Here is a 14,980-nt window from a genome sequence, read left to right as displayed (position 1 = left end):
GAGGAGTGGCATGGTGACTGGGGCTTCCATGGACATTTCCAGGAAAGATGTGTACCAGTGCTGGCGGGGCCAGGCTGGAGCTATCAATATCACTGAAGCCTTTTCCCTCCATAACTTGAGGAGCACCTTGTGAAGGAGAGGGAAGGGCGGGAACCCATAGAAGAGATGGCCTCCCCAGGGGAGGAGAAACGTCTGTGATGGAGCCCGGGCTGTGATTCAGGAAGGAGCAAAACTGCTGTTATTTCCTGTTGTGTCACATGGTGAACAGGTCTGTCTGGGGAAAGCCCCCCACCATTGGAAGATTGAGTTTGTGACATCCGGGCATAAGGAGCACTCGTGGCAGTGGAACAACCTGCTGAGATAATCTGCCAACTCATTCTGCCAACTCATTCTGTACCTCAGGAAGGTACGATGTATTGAATGCTCTACGCAGAAGTCCCACAACATGAGGGCTTCCTGGCACAGGGGAGAGGAGCGTGCATCCCCCTATTTGTTGATATAGAACATCGCCATGGTGTTGTCTGTCATGACTGATACATATCTCCCTGTCAAGTGGGCTTGGAAAGTCTGGCATGCCAGGCGCACCGCTCTCAGCTCTCTGACATTGATGTGTAGAGTGAGTTCTGCCTGAAACCAGAGGCCTTGTGTCCTGAGGTCTCCCAGATGTGCTTCCCAGCCCAAGGCTGATGCGTCCGTCACTAGCAAGAGGGGTAGTTGAAGACCAGTGAAGGGGACACCTGTTCACACCACCAGTGGAGGGAGTCGAGGACCTGGTGAGGTAGAGTCACAACCTTGTCCAAACTGTGCCGAGCCGGCCGATACACCAAGGCTAGCCACAACTGGAGTGGCCAGAGTCTGAGCCTGGCATGTTGCACCAGTTAGGTTCAAGAGGCCATGTGTCCTAGAAGTTTCAGACAATTCTTTGTTGTGGTGGTGGGAAACTGCCTGAGACTTCAAATGATGTCGGCAAGGGCCAGAAACCTCATTTCCAGGAGGCATGTCCTGGCCTGTGACGAGTCCAGTACTGCCCCTATGAACTCTATTTGCTGAACCGGGGACAGAGTCGATTTCTCCATGTTGAGGAGAAGGCCCACTTCGTCGAACATCGTTATTATGAAGTTGACTTGTGCCTCCACTTGAGCCCTGGATGAGCCAGTTGTCGAGGTATGGGAACACCTGTACCTGCCACTTGTGCAGGAATGCGGCCACAACTGCCATACACTTGGTGAACACTTGAAGTGCCGCTGACAGGCCAAACGGGAGGGCTGTGAACTGATAGTGGTTGTTGTTCACCACAAACTTGAGGTAACTTCTGTGGAACGGAATGATTGCAATATGAAAATATGCATCCTTCAAATCGAGGGCGGCATATCATTTCCCTGGATCCAAGGAAGGGATGATGGAGGCCAAGGAGACCATGCGAAACTTGAGTTTCTTTATAAACTTATTGAGCTCCCGCAGGTCTAGGATGGGCCCGAGCCCACCTTTGGCTTTCAGAATTAGGAAATACTGGGAATAGAAGCCTTTAACCTTCTGCTCCTGAGGAACCTCTTCCACTGCCTCTAGTGATAGGCATGAGTGCACCTCTTGTACAAGGAGTTACTCATGAGAGGGGTCCCTGAAGAGGGATGGGAAAGGGGGGTGGAAGGGTGGGATGACACAGAATTGGATGGAGTATCCCCTCTCTACCATGTGGAGCACCCAATGGTCCGATGTGATGCAGGACCATGCAGGGCAGAAAGGGGATAGTCAGGACAAAAGGGTAAGATGGGGTGGATCCAGTCTTTGTGCTGGTACACCGTCCTTGATCACCCCTTCAAAAGGTCTGTTTTGGGCCCGAAGGTGGCTTGAATTGGCTAGAGCCCTGGCCTGAGGACGGGCACAGCCTCTTCCTGCTGCTCCTATTCCTCTTATTTGAATCGTCCTGTCGGTTCTGTTGTTGAAAGAACCATGGCGGAGGTTGCGGCCTGAAGTGTTTCCGCTGTGTGGCGGAGGTGTGAAGGCCCAAGGATTTGAGGGTGGCTCTGGAGTCCTTCAAGCTGTAAAGACTTTTATCCGTCTTTTTGGAAAACAGAGTCACACCGTCAAAGGGAAGATCCTGTATCTGTATTGCCTGTTGGACCTCGTAAGGGAGACCAGAGACCTGTAGCCAGGCACCTCTTCTCATGGCCACCCCTGTAGCCATCACCCTCATGGCTGCATCAGCTCTGTCCAGCACCGCCTGCAGAGAAGCCTGGGAAATGAGCTTGCCCTCGTTGAGAAAGGCCGAGAATTTGGCATGGGAGTCTTGTGGCAGCAGCTTTGCAAATTTTGCCATTGCCCCGCATGTATTATAGCACTACCTGCTGACAATGGCCTGCTGACCCACCCATAGAACACACCTTCCTCCCCAAAGGGTCAAGTCTTTTCACCTCCCTTTTCTTAGGGGAGGGTCCCTGGTAACCTTGCCGCTTGTGCTGATTGGCAGTGTCCAGGACAAGGGACTCAGGCAGCAGGTGTGAGTATAGATGCTCGTAGCCTCTAGATGGCACAAAATAGCGCCTGTTGTTGTGCTTAGCTGTGGTGGGCAACAAGGATGGGGTCTGCCATAAAGTTTTGGTCATGTCCAATATGGTCTTGATAAGAGGCAGGGCAATGCATGCAAGTCTGGAGGGCATGAGGACATCCACTATGGGATCCATGTCCTCCACTACCTCTGCCTGAATACCCAGGCCCTGTGCAACTCACTGCAGCAACTGCTGCAACACCCTGATGTCCTCCAGGGCTGCAGCTATAGCAGTGCCTCTCAGCACCTCATCTGGCGAAGAAAAGGAAGAAACCCCCATAAAAGGTGGCTGTTCACTTCCATCAGTGCCCAAGGGTCACGTGAATCCTGGGGATCCCAAGCTGTTGCCAACCTGGATGGTGCCGTGCCTCTCTGTGCCGGGACAGAAGACACCCATGCTGGGGCTGTAGGCATCACTGTAGGTGCTGCAGGAGCAGGGCCAGCTCCAGCATTTTTGCCGGCGTGGGGGTGGGTGAGGGAAAGCCATGATTGGTGGCACTTCAGTGACAGCTCTACCGCCACCGCTTCATTCTTCGGCGGCAATTTGGCAGGAGGTCATTCCCTCTTTGGTGGCCGAATAGCCAGACATGCCTCCCCTTTCTGTAGGCCGCCCCAAGCACCTGTTTGCTGTGCTGGTGCCTGGAGCCAGCCCTGCACAGGAGGTATCAGTGCCAATATAGGTGCTACTGATGGCGTCAGTGCCGATGTTGATGCCGATGGTGCTGGCAACAGTGCCGCAGCCAGCGTTGTTGAAGTAAGTTGTGGCAGTGCCTCAGTAGCTTGACGCAGTGCGTTAGGGAGCACCGGAGCTGTGGGTCCATGAGGGGCAGAAGGTGGCACAAAAGTAGCCAAAGCTACAGATGTTGCTGCCGAGTTCGACCCCTGGCTCCGACCCTGGCTTTGATGGAAGGCCCAGGGCATCCAGAAGGGCCATTGCATCGGGTTCTGCCACTGCGGAGGCCACGGTGCTGGGTAGGCTCATGTCTCCTGCCGTGACCTGGATCTCCTGCTCCTACTTCTGCTGAAGCAATAGGAGTTGGACTCCAACTCCAAGGTCTCAGAAAAAGAAGACCACGGAGGAGCTGTGCTGCAAGGCACTGGGCGTCAGGAGCTAGGGAACCATCTGTGCTCTCGTTCCAGGGATACTGGTGGCAGGGGTCACTGTGGAGAAGGTGAGCACCTGGACAGCATGGCCGGCTTCCCTCTTGATTATACTGTGGGGCAGGCTGGTGCTGTCAGTGCCAGTAGTTCATCTCTCCTTGGAGATGAGAACGGCACCATGGGGCATAATAAGTCCTGAGCTGCCTCAAATGTCTCTGGGGTCAATGGAAGCTGCAGCGGCTGACTCCTCGGTTCTGGCAAGTGGGATGGGCCCGGACTCAACTGCCCCACTGGGGCAGGAGTTGACACGACCCTTATGGGTGACAAGGTGCTGTGGCTCAACTGGGGTCTCATGATCATTGGCTCTTTAGACTTGGCTGGGGGAGAAATATCCCCCTCCGGCTTCTTTTTCTTCTGAGGCACCGGCGATTGAGACCAGTGCCTACCTGCTGAGTGGACTCAGGAGGAGCCATAATGGTGCCGAGAGCCTTGCAAAGAGTCCTTTCTCAGCATTGGGTCCTGGGATGACAGCGCCAGGGTGCTCTGCACTGAGTAGGAGCTGCTGGGCGCAGGATCCCCTGATCCCAGGTCTGAGTGGGGGCACAGAGCTGCCTCCATGAGCACAACTTTGAGCCGCTGCTCCCTGTCTTTCAAAGTTCTGGGGCGAAACTTGTGGCAGATTCTGCAATGGTCCTTTTGGTGACCTTCACTTAGGCAGCTTAAACATGCAGTGTGTGGGTCACTTTTTGGCATGCACTTAGCACAGAACTCACACTTTTTGAACACCTGGGACTGCAGCATACCATGGCTCTGGGCCGTCGGAAGGTGGGGGGATCCCCAAACACATGCTAAAGTAACTATAAAACTACTACTACTAATTACAGAACAACTATAAACAAAATGGACAGAGGCTCTTGCTAAAGTGAGAGCTATGGGACATTCCAGCTAACCATCACTGGCGGTAAGAAGGAACTGATGGGGTGGCAGGTCGGCAGGGCTCTATATTGAGTGCCATGAAGGCACGACTCCAGGGGGCACCCAGGCTGACCCGACAGAGGCTGCTATGGGAAAAATCTTCCAGCTGCCATGCATGTGCGCATGCACACACCTGATTTGAATGGACGTGAACAAGCACTCAAAGAAGAATAATTACTTTCTAAATGTTTTTAACCCCCATCAAAAACACTTCCTCAGAACACTGCATAGAAAAACAGAACCTTCTATCACGACCTGTTCACTATAGGCAATATTTCTCTCAAACTTGCAGATCTTAACCTCATCCAAAAATCCCCTATTCCATATAAGAAACTACACAACACTATTCCATTCTCTGTGTCACCAATTTTCCAGTGAAGTAATTTTCAACTCACTCCTGTCACTCCACATCCAATCTTACATATACACACACAATAATCTCCATCCCACAACAACCTCACTGTAACCTTCCTCTGTATTCAGACAGAAATGGTAATTCAAGCACTCACTTGAAACCATCCATGCACTCAACTCTCTCACACTTCTTTCAAAAAACTAATGTACTCACTCTCTCCCCAGGCACAAACCACCACAGAAAACGATACCTCTCTCTCCCCAACATGAGGAATCCCTAAGTCAAGGCCACTGAGATACACTCTCTCTCTCTGAAAAGGGCTAGATTCTGATACTTATGTTGGGTAGCACTTTACTCCATGAGTAGTTACGCTGTCTTTAAAAGGAAGCTACTTGTGAAGTAAATTGCTACTCTGAGCGAGTGAGTATATCAGAATCTGTCCCAAAGTAAGAATTATTTTAAAACTCATCCCCGATATTTTATAATTTAGGCATGCTAATCATGGAGATGGTTTTAGAAAGACCGAGAAAAGGAACACAGGCCATTCTTTATCTTGTAAGATTCACAGGGCTCACTCTTGCCCCTCTCCTTTTATGTATGTGCTGAATCTTTTATTTCCTCTTAATTCTGGATATTTTAAATTCTAGTGTAAGTATCAAGCCCAGAATTATTGCAGTGTGGACAAAGGTACACAAATTTTACATAACACAAAACCAACTCATAGACTCTAAGGTCAGAAGGGACCATCATGATCATCTAGTCTGACCTCCTGCACATTGCAGGCCACAGAACCCCGCCCACCCACTGCTGTAGTACACCCATAATCTCTGAATGAGTTACTGAAGTCCTCAAATCATGATTTAAAGATTTAAAGTTACAGAGAATCCACCATTTACACTAGTTTAAACCTGCAAGTGACCCATGCCCCATGCTGCAGAAGAAGGTGAAAAACTATTGCACGTCATAGAATCTAAATGAATAAATTGTAACTTCAATTAAGGAACTTCTGAAACTTAGTTTCAAAGTTAAAGAGGGGATTGTGAAAGGCTTTTAAATGAAACAAGAATTTAGATAATCTATGTTTTTGGAATCAGACATCTTTCTTCTGACTAACATTGAATTGAGTAGTATTTGTAACATACTAGCATCATCTACTGGACACTGCAGGGAATGCAGTTTGGAAATTTGAGTACTAAAATATTAACATGAAATACCAGTCTACACTGGTAATACAGTCAGAATAGGAGTAGCACCCCACACTTCTTTTTCCTAGAATACCTCCAAAGCCCGAAGCAACTCCTGTAAAAGATGCTCCCCATCTGAACAGGATTAGAGAATTGTTATGCAGTCTTTACTCCAACCTCTGAGTTAGAGATGCATTCCAGAACCAAGATCACAACACAAAAAACGGATCAGTGAATCCATTTAAAGGCTGAGCAAAGCTAAGAAGCTGTGTGCAGCCCTTGATCTGAGTCCTACTGAATATGCAGTAACACCTCACTAACAGCTATGCAAGCTTCCTAGAAGTGATTTACACCCCTCCTCTTCTGACAGTAGTATATTTCATTTCAAAAGCACTATTCATAGAATCAGAGGGCTGGAAGGGACCTTGAGAGGTCATCTAGTCCAGTCCCCTGCACTCATGGCAGGACTAAGTATTATCTAGTTTGTCTAACCTGCTCTTAAAAATCTCCAATGATGGAGATTCCACAACCTCCCTAGTCAATTTATTCCAGTGCTTAACCACCCTGACAGTTAGGAAGTTTTTCCTAATGTCCAATCTAAACTGCTCTTGCTGCAATTTAAGCTCATTGCTTCTTGTCCTACCCTCAGAGGTTAAAGAGAACAATTTTTCTCTTTCCTCCTTGTAACAACCTTTTATGTACTCGAAAACTGCTATCATGTCCCCTCTCAGTCTTCTCTTCTCCAGACTAAACAAACCCAATCTTTTCAATCTTCCCTCATAGGTCATGTTTTCTAGACCTTTAATATTTTTTGTTGCTCTTCTTCTTTCAATCTTTCTTGAAATGTGGCGCCCAGAACTGGACACAATACTCCAGTTGAGGCCTAATCAGCGCAGGGTTGAGCAGAATTACTTCTCCTGTGTTGCTTACAACACTCCTGCTGATACATCCCAGAATGATGTTTACTTTTTTTTGCAACAGTGTTACTCTGTTGACTCATATTTTGCTTGTGATCCACTGTGACCCTCAGATCCCTTTCTGCAGTACTCCTTCCTAGTCAGTCATTTTCCATTTTGTGTGTGCAACTGATTGTTCCTTCCTAAGTGAAGTACTTTGCATTTGTCCTTATTGAATTTGATCCTATTAACTTCAGACCATATCTCCAATTTGTCCAGATAATTTTGAATTTTAATCCTCTCCTTCAAAGCACTTGCAGCCCCTCCTAGCTTGGTATTATCCACAAACTGAAAATACATTCTTAAAGTCTGTGTATAGGTAGCGGTCACCAACAAAAGTGACAAACAGGTTTTCTTTCAGACAAGAAATTTTATCCATCTACCTGTTTATATGTAAATCAAGTATTGTCTCATTCACAACTATTTTCCTAGCACCAGACTGAACTGAATGTTGATGAAGGATTGTGAGAACTTCAGGAAAAAACCTAACAGAAAGAGAAAAATGGGGGAGTGGGTGTAGGAGAAGAACCTTATCTTGAAGTGGACTTCAAAGATTTGCTCTACATATTTGGGAAGCAAAGAAGATACCCTGACATCCCTCTCCTAAGAAGTAAATGGAAAGAGAATTTCTTTCATGAAAGTGGGATTTCAACCAGGCGTGGTTGAAAATGCTGCAGAGAACTTTGGATGAGATAAACTTCTTTAGACAAAAGAGTAACTTGTTAGTTAAGTTTAGTCTCTAGAAAGCATGTTATGATTTTGTTGTATACGTAATCGTGTGTTTCCAATATTCTTACTCACTATCACATGAATTTCTATTCTTTGAAATTCAAAACTTATTCTTGTTTTCACCATACATATATCTAAGTGCAGTTGTATTAAGCAATTGATCTCCTGAGTTGAAACTTACAAACTAGTGTATACTGTTCCTTTGGGAATAACAGTCCCGGTATGTCTGTCAATGTCCACTGGATAAGAAGCTGGACAGTGCAGGGAATGCTCCAAGAATCTGGGGGTTGGTGTGTGCCTATCATTACCTGTACAAAGAGAGAGGGGATCCTGCGGAGGTCTGGAAGGTAGTGCTTGTGCAGTCAGAGGCTCTTGGTTTCAGGAAGCTTATCCACAGCAGGCAGAGACAAGACTGCTTCATGCTCTGCACAGATGGTGAGGTGCCTCACAACCCTGGGTACCCCTGGAGAGCATCACAGATGGGAGAGAGGGTTGCTACAGAAGAATGTTGCATAATATACCCAATTATATAACACTGTCCCACTGGTGAGATTTTTTTTCCTGACATCAATTGGCAATTAAGCTTACAGGGTTGAGTGCCCTTGCATTTTACCTGCAGATGCAAATGTATGTCATACTTCAACATCTAATCCTTTCTTGAATCTTGCCTGAAACAGGAAACCTCACGGGTTAATTTTGCTGGGTGTTAAGAAAATAGTTTGATTTTAAGGTTTAAGTTTGCTTCCTTTTTATTTCACCAAATATTTCCTTGTTCTTGTACATCATTATGGGTAAGGACAAAACCTTCCCTATAACATTCATTTTGCAGTCACTTGTCTTACATTTTCTCACTCTTATCTCTCCTAGCTATATAGTCCTAGGCGAACAAAAAGGAACATCTAAAGTTAGATTCCTAAATCTATATTTAGACACTTACAGTTGGCCTGGTTTATGGGATATGCTATAGAGGGAGAAAAGGAGGCAACGAAGGAAAGAACCCTGTGGGATGCCCTTTTAAAGGGGAAAAGGAGTGGAAGATCTACCAAATGACATATGAAGATTGAGAGATAAGAGAACCATTAGAGGGTGCAGTCATGAAGTCCAGAGAATGCTAGGATTTCAAGAAATAGGCAGTGCTTGATGGTGTCAAAGGCTCAGAGGTCAAGAAGGATGAGGATAGTGTAGAAGTCATGAGATTTGGCCAGGAAGTTGCCATCTAAGGCTTTAGTGAGAGGATATTTAATGAATGCCACTAAGCTTAGTATGTATTACGTGGACAACTCACCATTATCCTTTTCCCATGCTGAGGCCTGGCCATTTAGTCCTATCTTAGCCTCATAAAAGGCATTAATAGACAGTTATCAGGTGAGAACAAGAGGAAAAATGGCTAAAAATATACAGTGAATCATAGAAAATTCCAACTCTTAAAACTCACAATGTATTCCTATTGTCATAGCAACCACATTTGGTAAAGACAGAGAGATTAGTGCAGGCTGTTTCTTTGCTGTGTTATTCTGGAAGCACTGCTAGCTTCCAGCAACATGAAGACTGATGAAGAATGACTCTGAAAACTCGCATTGCCTCTTCCTCCTACTTCCTGACCACTTTCTTGAAGAGAAGACCATTAGAGTCAGATTTTCAAAGTTATTTCAGTGCCTACAATTAAAGATGTGTATTATTGGGGTTTTCAAAAGCACCCATCTGCATCTTTAGGCACTGAAATAGGTTTGAAAATCTCATCTCAGTCTTCATTTTCTGATAAATAAAATATAATTCCATCCAGTGTGAGAAAGAATATTACTCATAGTAAGTTCATAGGCCTCCTTCTCCCATCCCATGGAAAATTCCAGGCAACTAGTGTTATAGCATCAGAGGGGTAGCCGTGTTAGTCTGGATCTGTAAAAGCAGCAAAGAGTCCTGTGGCACCTTATAGACTAACAGACGTATTGGAGCATGAGCTTTTGTGTGTGAATACTCAGTTCGTCAGATGTCATGTCATGCATCCGACGAAGTGGGTATTCACCCATGAAAGCTCGTGCTCCAATACGTCTGTTAGTCTATAAGGTGCCACAGGACTCTTTGCTGCTTTTACAGTGTTATAGCATCATCTACTAAGGAGGCAAAAATAACCCAACAGTATAATGGAGAGGACAGCAGGGCAGAATCCACCCACTTACCTTTCCATAAATTTTAAAGCCAATAGCTTCCAACCCGGATAAAGATGTCCATAACATGAGATCAAGTATCAGAGGGGTAGCCGTGTTAGTCTGGATCTGTAAAAGCAGCAAAGAGTCCTGTGGCACCTTATAGACTAACAGACGTATTGGAGCATGAGCTATCGTGGGTGATATCCAACAACATGGATATCACCTTTGCTGCCATAACATGAGAGGGGAGGAAGTGGAAAGGAAGAATTCCCAGTGAGTAACAGTCCCTTTCTCAGACTGAATGGGATTGGATTTCACTTATCTGGAGATAGGGCTTAGATTCTTGTATTCAGGTATGTGTAATTTGTTCCTCCTTTTCTCCCAACCACAAGAAACATTTTGAGGAAAATATCAGAAAGCCAGTGTATATAGAAAGCAGTCCCATAAGAGATGAAAAACATAACTAAGAGGCAGTTTGCAAAATATTAGGTACTAAGTTTGTCTTTGCATTTATGTCCACTTGGTAAAGTGTAATGAAAGTGCAAGACACATGATGTAGTGGTATTTCAGTTTTCCAGTGCGATTCCCTTGGACTTCTCAGTCCAGGAGGTGGAAATACCCCACTAGAGTGCCTTTAGCCAATGACTGATAGGGTGGCAAGAGCTATACCTTACTTCAGTCTTGGAAACAGACAAACAGGCACTTCGTTCTTCTAAAGGGCTACATATGATGGAAGTAAAACTTAGTGTCTCTCTTTACATCTCGTCTTAAAAGGAGAGAGGATTAGGTTAGAGGAACAGGAGGACCACTGGCTCACTCATGTGGAAGTCCAAAACCACTTAAGGAGGAGCTCCTAATGCCACGGTTAAATTGTATAATCAGGGAGTTAAACTATTGAGCTTACTTCTTCAACAGGCTGAGCCTGGTGTTTAGCAATTACTTTCATAGTCAAGAATCCTGTGGCACCTTATAGACTAACAGACGTTTTGCAGCATGAGCTTTCGTGGGTGAATACCCACTTCTTTGGATGCAAGTGGGCTAACACGGCTACCCCTCTGATATTTCATAGTCAACAGATGAAGAGAAAAAGCTTTCATGCTTGTTTCCACACACACTGTCTGGAACACAGAGGGCAGATATCACTGAGATAATGGCTCTTGTGCTGAGGTAAAAAAAATGGTACCACAAACATAGAGCTACAGACAGGTGCAGGGCTAGACCTAGACTTAGCACTTCTGAGACATAGGGCATTTGGGCTTGGAGCCCTTAAAACACAGTGAGGCCACCATCCAATTCTCCACACAAACTTGTCTTGGGAGATACAGGCTTGTATTCCTGATTCTACATCATATCTTCTTTCCAAGAGGCATCCTAAACTTCTCAGTGCCTTGACTTCCCATCTACAAAATGGGGTAATCATACTACCTTACCTCACAGTGGTTTTGAAGCCTAACTCATTAATGTCTGAGAGAACTAAAAACTGAATTTGTATTTAATAAAATACAAAAACTGCACCAGAAATAAATCTAACATGATAGAATACCAGAATGGAATCATATCTATTGCAGTAAGACAGAGAGCCAGAGTCATAACTCTGGTGAGCACAACCCTCAAACATAACTGTAGGGTCACCTGAAGGATTCTTCCTGCCAGTGGGAGTCTGCACATCTGGATCTAGAGGCTGCTCTCATAGATTCTTTTGGCAGTAGGAATCTGGATCGTCTGTGTGGTGTCACCAGAGAGGTGCATAACCTTATCTTTATATTACTACATAGGCAGAGAGAGGCTGTAGGGATGAGGAGTCTGATTTTCAGAGGTGCTCACATCTCTCACTGATTTCAGATTCCAGGAATTTTGGGTGTTCATAACTTTTGAAAATCAGGCCAAGACATCTGACAAGTGGGCCCCATTAATAAGACAGAAAATCTTGGAGAATTAAGGTGATATTGCAGAGTTTAAGTGATCTCCCTGTGCTATTTTATTAGATTGCCACTGTGGAAACTCCCTCAGAAATGGAGACAGCAATCTATAGATTAAAGATTCCAGCAGTTCCCAATGAGAAGCGGATTCAAATATACACTCTCTCAAAGGAACATTATTTCCATCTCTTCAATCTGGTAGTCACCCACTAATTTTGCAGGATGCAGATCTGTCAGACAAAATTCACAATCCAGCAATCCCTTCTAACTCTACAGTAAGCAACACAGGGACAGTCTATGTGTACAGCAGTCTGGGGTGAAATGCAGCAGGAAAGTGGAAAAACAGATATAGCAGATGCTGGTTTTTCACTAAACTAAACTTAGCCCTTCACTTGAAAGGCATTTTTGGCTTTCCGATGAACCTCAAGCAAGGGGCAGTACTCTTACACTAGTACTCTTGCTCTATCCCAAGAGTAGACTCGGAGGCTGATAGTGATTCAGGGCCACAATCTGCCTCTTGGTTTCCCTTTGCTTTGGGAAGAAAGTAGCCTGTGCAGGTCTCTACCTGGCACAGGGTACTTCTTCTGGTGCACTATGGGAGAATAGCCAAGATTTCACTTATTCCCCACCCATTGCTCTGGGGTGGATGGAAAGATCTACATCTGCAGAGGCTATGCATCCCTCAGTATTGCTACACCTAGTATGGGTAGCTTATGCAGGGGAGTAAAGGGATACCCTTTTACTGCACTGCATGACTGCACAAACTGGGCTACAACCTGGCTCTAAATTAAATATGAATTCCTCAACTACAAGTAAAGCCCCTTAAAGACCCTCATCACTACTCCTACAAGGCATTTAGTTCTGTATGGACTGTACAGGCACACTAATGAGTTGTAAAACAAAAGAAAGTTTTTTCCAAAGAGTGACTGAGTAGTTAGAATTGCCATCTGTCCTAGATTTCCTGGGGTTGTTCCAATTTTGATGGGGAGATCACAAGAAAAGTAATTTCTTGAAACCACTGCTGTATTTTGTGTTTATTAACATCCCCAAAATTATGTTTCATGAACATGGTGAAGTATAGACACAAAGCTTTGTCTAGCTGGAAAAATTAAAAATGATGTGACAACTTTACCTGAAAGTTGCTTGAAATGGGAGAACTGGAGACCTGAGAGTAGGTCAGTCACTTCAAAATTTGCATTTGGGTCAGATTTCAATATGGCATAATTTAGGAACCACTAAAATAAACCCTAAGAATTAGTGACTATTCTTGATTTTTTTCTAAATAGGTGATAATCCAAGAGCTGGTTCAGGGATCTCTTACCTGGAGGGCCCTTTTTTGCAAAAGAGAGAATGAAAACATCAAGCATGTTATATGCTGTGGTGATTTACCACTGTTGTGGCTTGAAAACAGTCAAGGTGTGTCTACACTGCAATTAGACACCTGTGGCTGGCCCATGCCAGCTGACTTGGGATCACAGGGCTTGGGCTAAAGGGCTTTTTAATTGTGGTGTAGATGTTAGGGCTTGGGCTACAGCCCAAGCTCTGAGACATTCCCACCTCTCACTAAAAAAGACAGTCTCAGACTATCATAAATTAATGGACTCTCTCTTTCTTTACAATGGTGCTGGGTTTTCAATGGGTCTTCACAGAACTAGTGATGTATTCTTTCTACTGACCATTACATAAAGTGCAATCATTACACCTTGAGTCATTATTAATGTTGGACCAATGCGACTTATAATGTGATTAATTGCTTGAAGTGCTGACATTTCATGGACAGAACCCAGGGGAGAGTTTTTCGTCACAATAATTACATCTGGTAAATTGTAACCTGCCGAGGACCTTGAAAGTTTGGATGTTAGAAATAATTCACTTGGCCTTATTGCATTAGACTCATTTGGAAGGTCATTTAACTGGCCAAAAAATTAGCATAAAAATCTATCTGAACTGAGAGGTAAGGAAAGGGAATTACAAATGAAGTGGTATAGCAAGGTGGAGTGGCCTTCCTCTGACAGGAGAGACCATCCCTGACCCCTGGTGGGCATGGCCAGGCCTGGCACACCTTGTCCACTGGAAGCAGAGGGGTGGAACAGGAAGTATAAGAGGTGGGGCCTCCAGCTTAGTTGAGGGGGAGCCAGGGAAGGAGTCAGATACCTCTGTCTTGCTGCTGGCCCCTGAACTAGGGACTGAGCTGTACCAACCCCTCACTCTGGAGGAATATGCTGAGGAGCTGCTTAAATTGCTGGTGGCAGAGAACTCCAAAGGCCTGCGAGCGATGAAGCCCTACAAACAGGTAGGGGGAGGAAGTAGACCAGGGAAACCAGACATTAGTCCGATTGTGTTGCTGAAACCATGGTCAGCATGTTTTGGCAGGATCCCTACTGACCCAGTGATAGGATTCCTTGCCACTGTTAGGGCCCTGGGCTGGGACCCGGTGGAGTAGGGTGTGCCTGGGTTCCCCTTCCACTTGCTACCAACCCCACCTCTGGGGTGACAGCCAACTCACCTTAGAGCGAATGACCTGTGTTTAGATTAAGGTGACCATTTTTTTCAAATTTAAAACCAGGACATTTAAAATAGCTCAGCCAGCATGAGTAATAGTCGCTGTCGTAGAATATAAATTGAAAAAATATTGCGGAGTATGCTTATCTTTTTTTTTCTTTAAGTGAAAGAATACAATAAAATGTACTTCTTTTATTTATATTATATATTATGAAAGTAATTTTGCGAAAAAAATATTTGATATGGGTAGATTAGTACATAATTGTATACTTAGGATTTTGGGATCCAAGTAATAAAGAAACAAGTGTAGCAGTAAAACAAAATGGTTTTAATAAAAAATGGTACAAAAGTACTCAATCTACATTCCTAATTTTGCTTCTTATATTTTTGTGAAGAGTGGATTGATTTTAATAATAATTTGTTTTCCTGGATGTTTTTATAAAATTCCATGCAAGTTTGGTTAAAATTATATTTAGTAATTAGCAAACATTTCAAAGTTTCAACATGTACTTGAGTGTTATCACTGGACCAGATATTGTTCATCTAAGAAAAAAGACGTTCGGCAGG

At 44.8% G+C, this 14,980-nt stretch overlaps 1 protein-coding gene across 6 annotated transcripts in view; it reads right to left on the bottom strand.

Moving 5' to 3' along the window:
• C1QTNF4 (C1q and TNF related 4) overlaps nt 1–14,980 on the bottom strand; it is a 57,082-nt gene that overhangs the window by 31,001 nt on the left and 11,101 nt on the right. For 3 of the 6 annotated variants that reach the window (XM_039537825.1, XM_039537826.1, XM_039537833.1), the window contains exons 1-2: nt 9,131–9,223; nt 8,154–8,308 (exon numbers count right to left, since the gene is read on the bottom strand). The exons of 1 other annotated variant lie outside the window; for it this stretch is intronic. The gene's annotated coding sequence lies outside the window, so the exon portion shown is untranslated. Of the gene's footprint in view, nt 1–8,153; nt 8,309–9,130; nt 9,224–14,980 lie in introns of those variants that run through there. 2 more of the 6 variants (XM_039537828.1, XM_039537830.1) reach the window with 2 other exon arrangements.

The sequence above is a fragment of the Mauremys reevesii genome, linkage group 4, assembly GCF_016161935.1.
Source record: "Mauremys reevesii isolate NIE-2019 linkage group 4, ASM1616193v1, whole genome shotgun sequence".
In the NCBI taxonomy this organism is placed as follows: domain Eukaryota; kingdom Metazoa; phylum Chordata; order Testudines; family Geoemydidae; genus Mauremys; species Mauremys reevesii.
Note: the sequence above shows the minus strand (reverse complement) of the source record. Positions and strands in the feature narration are given on the sequence as shown.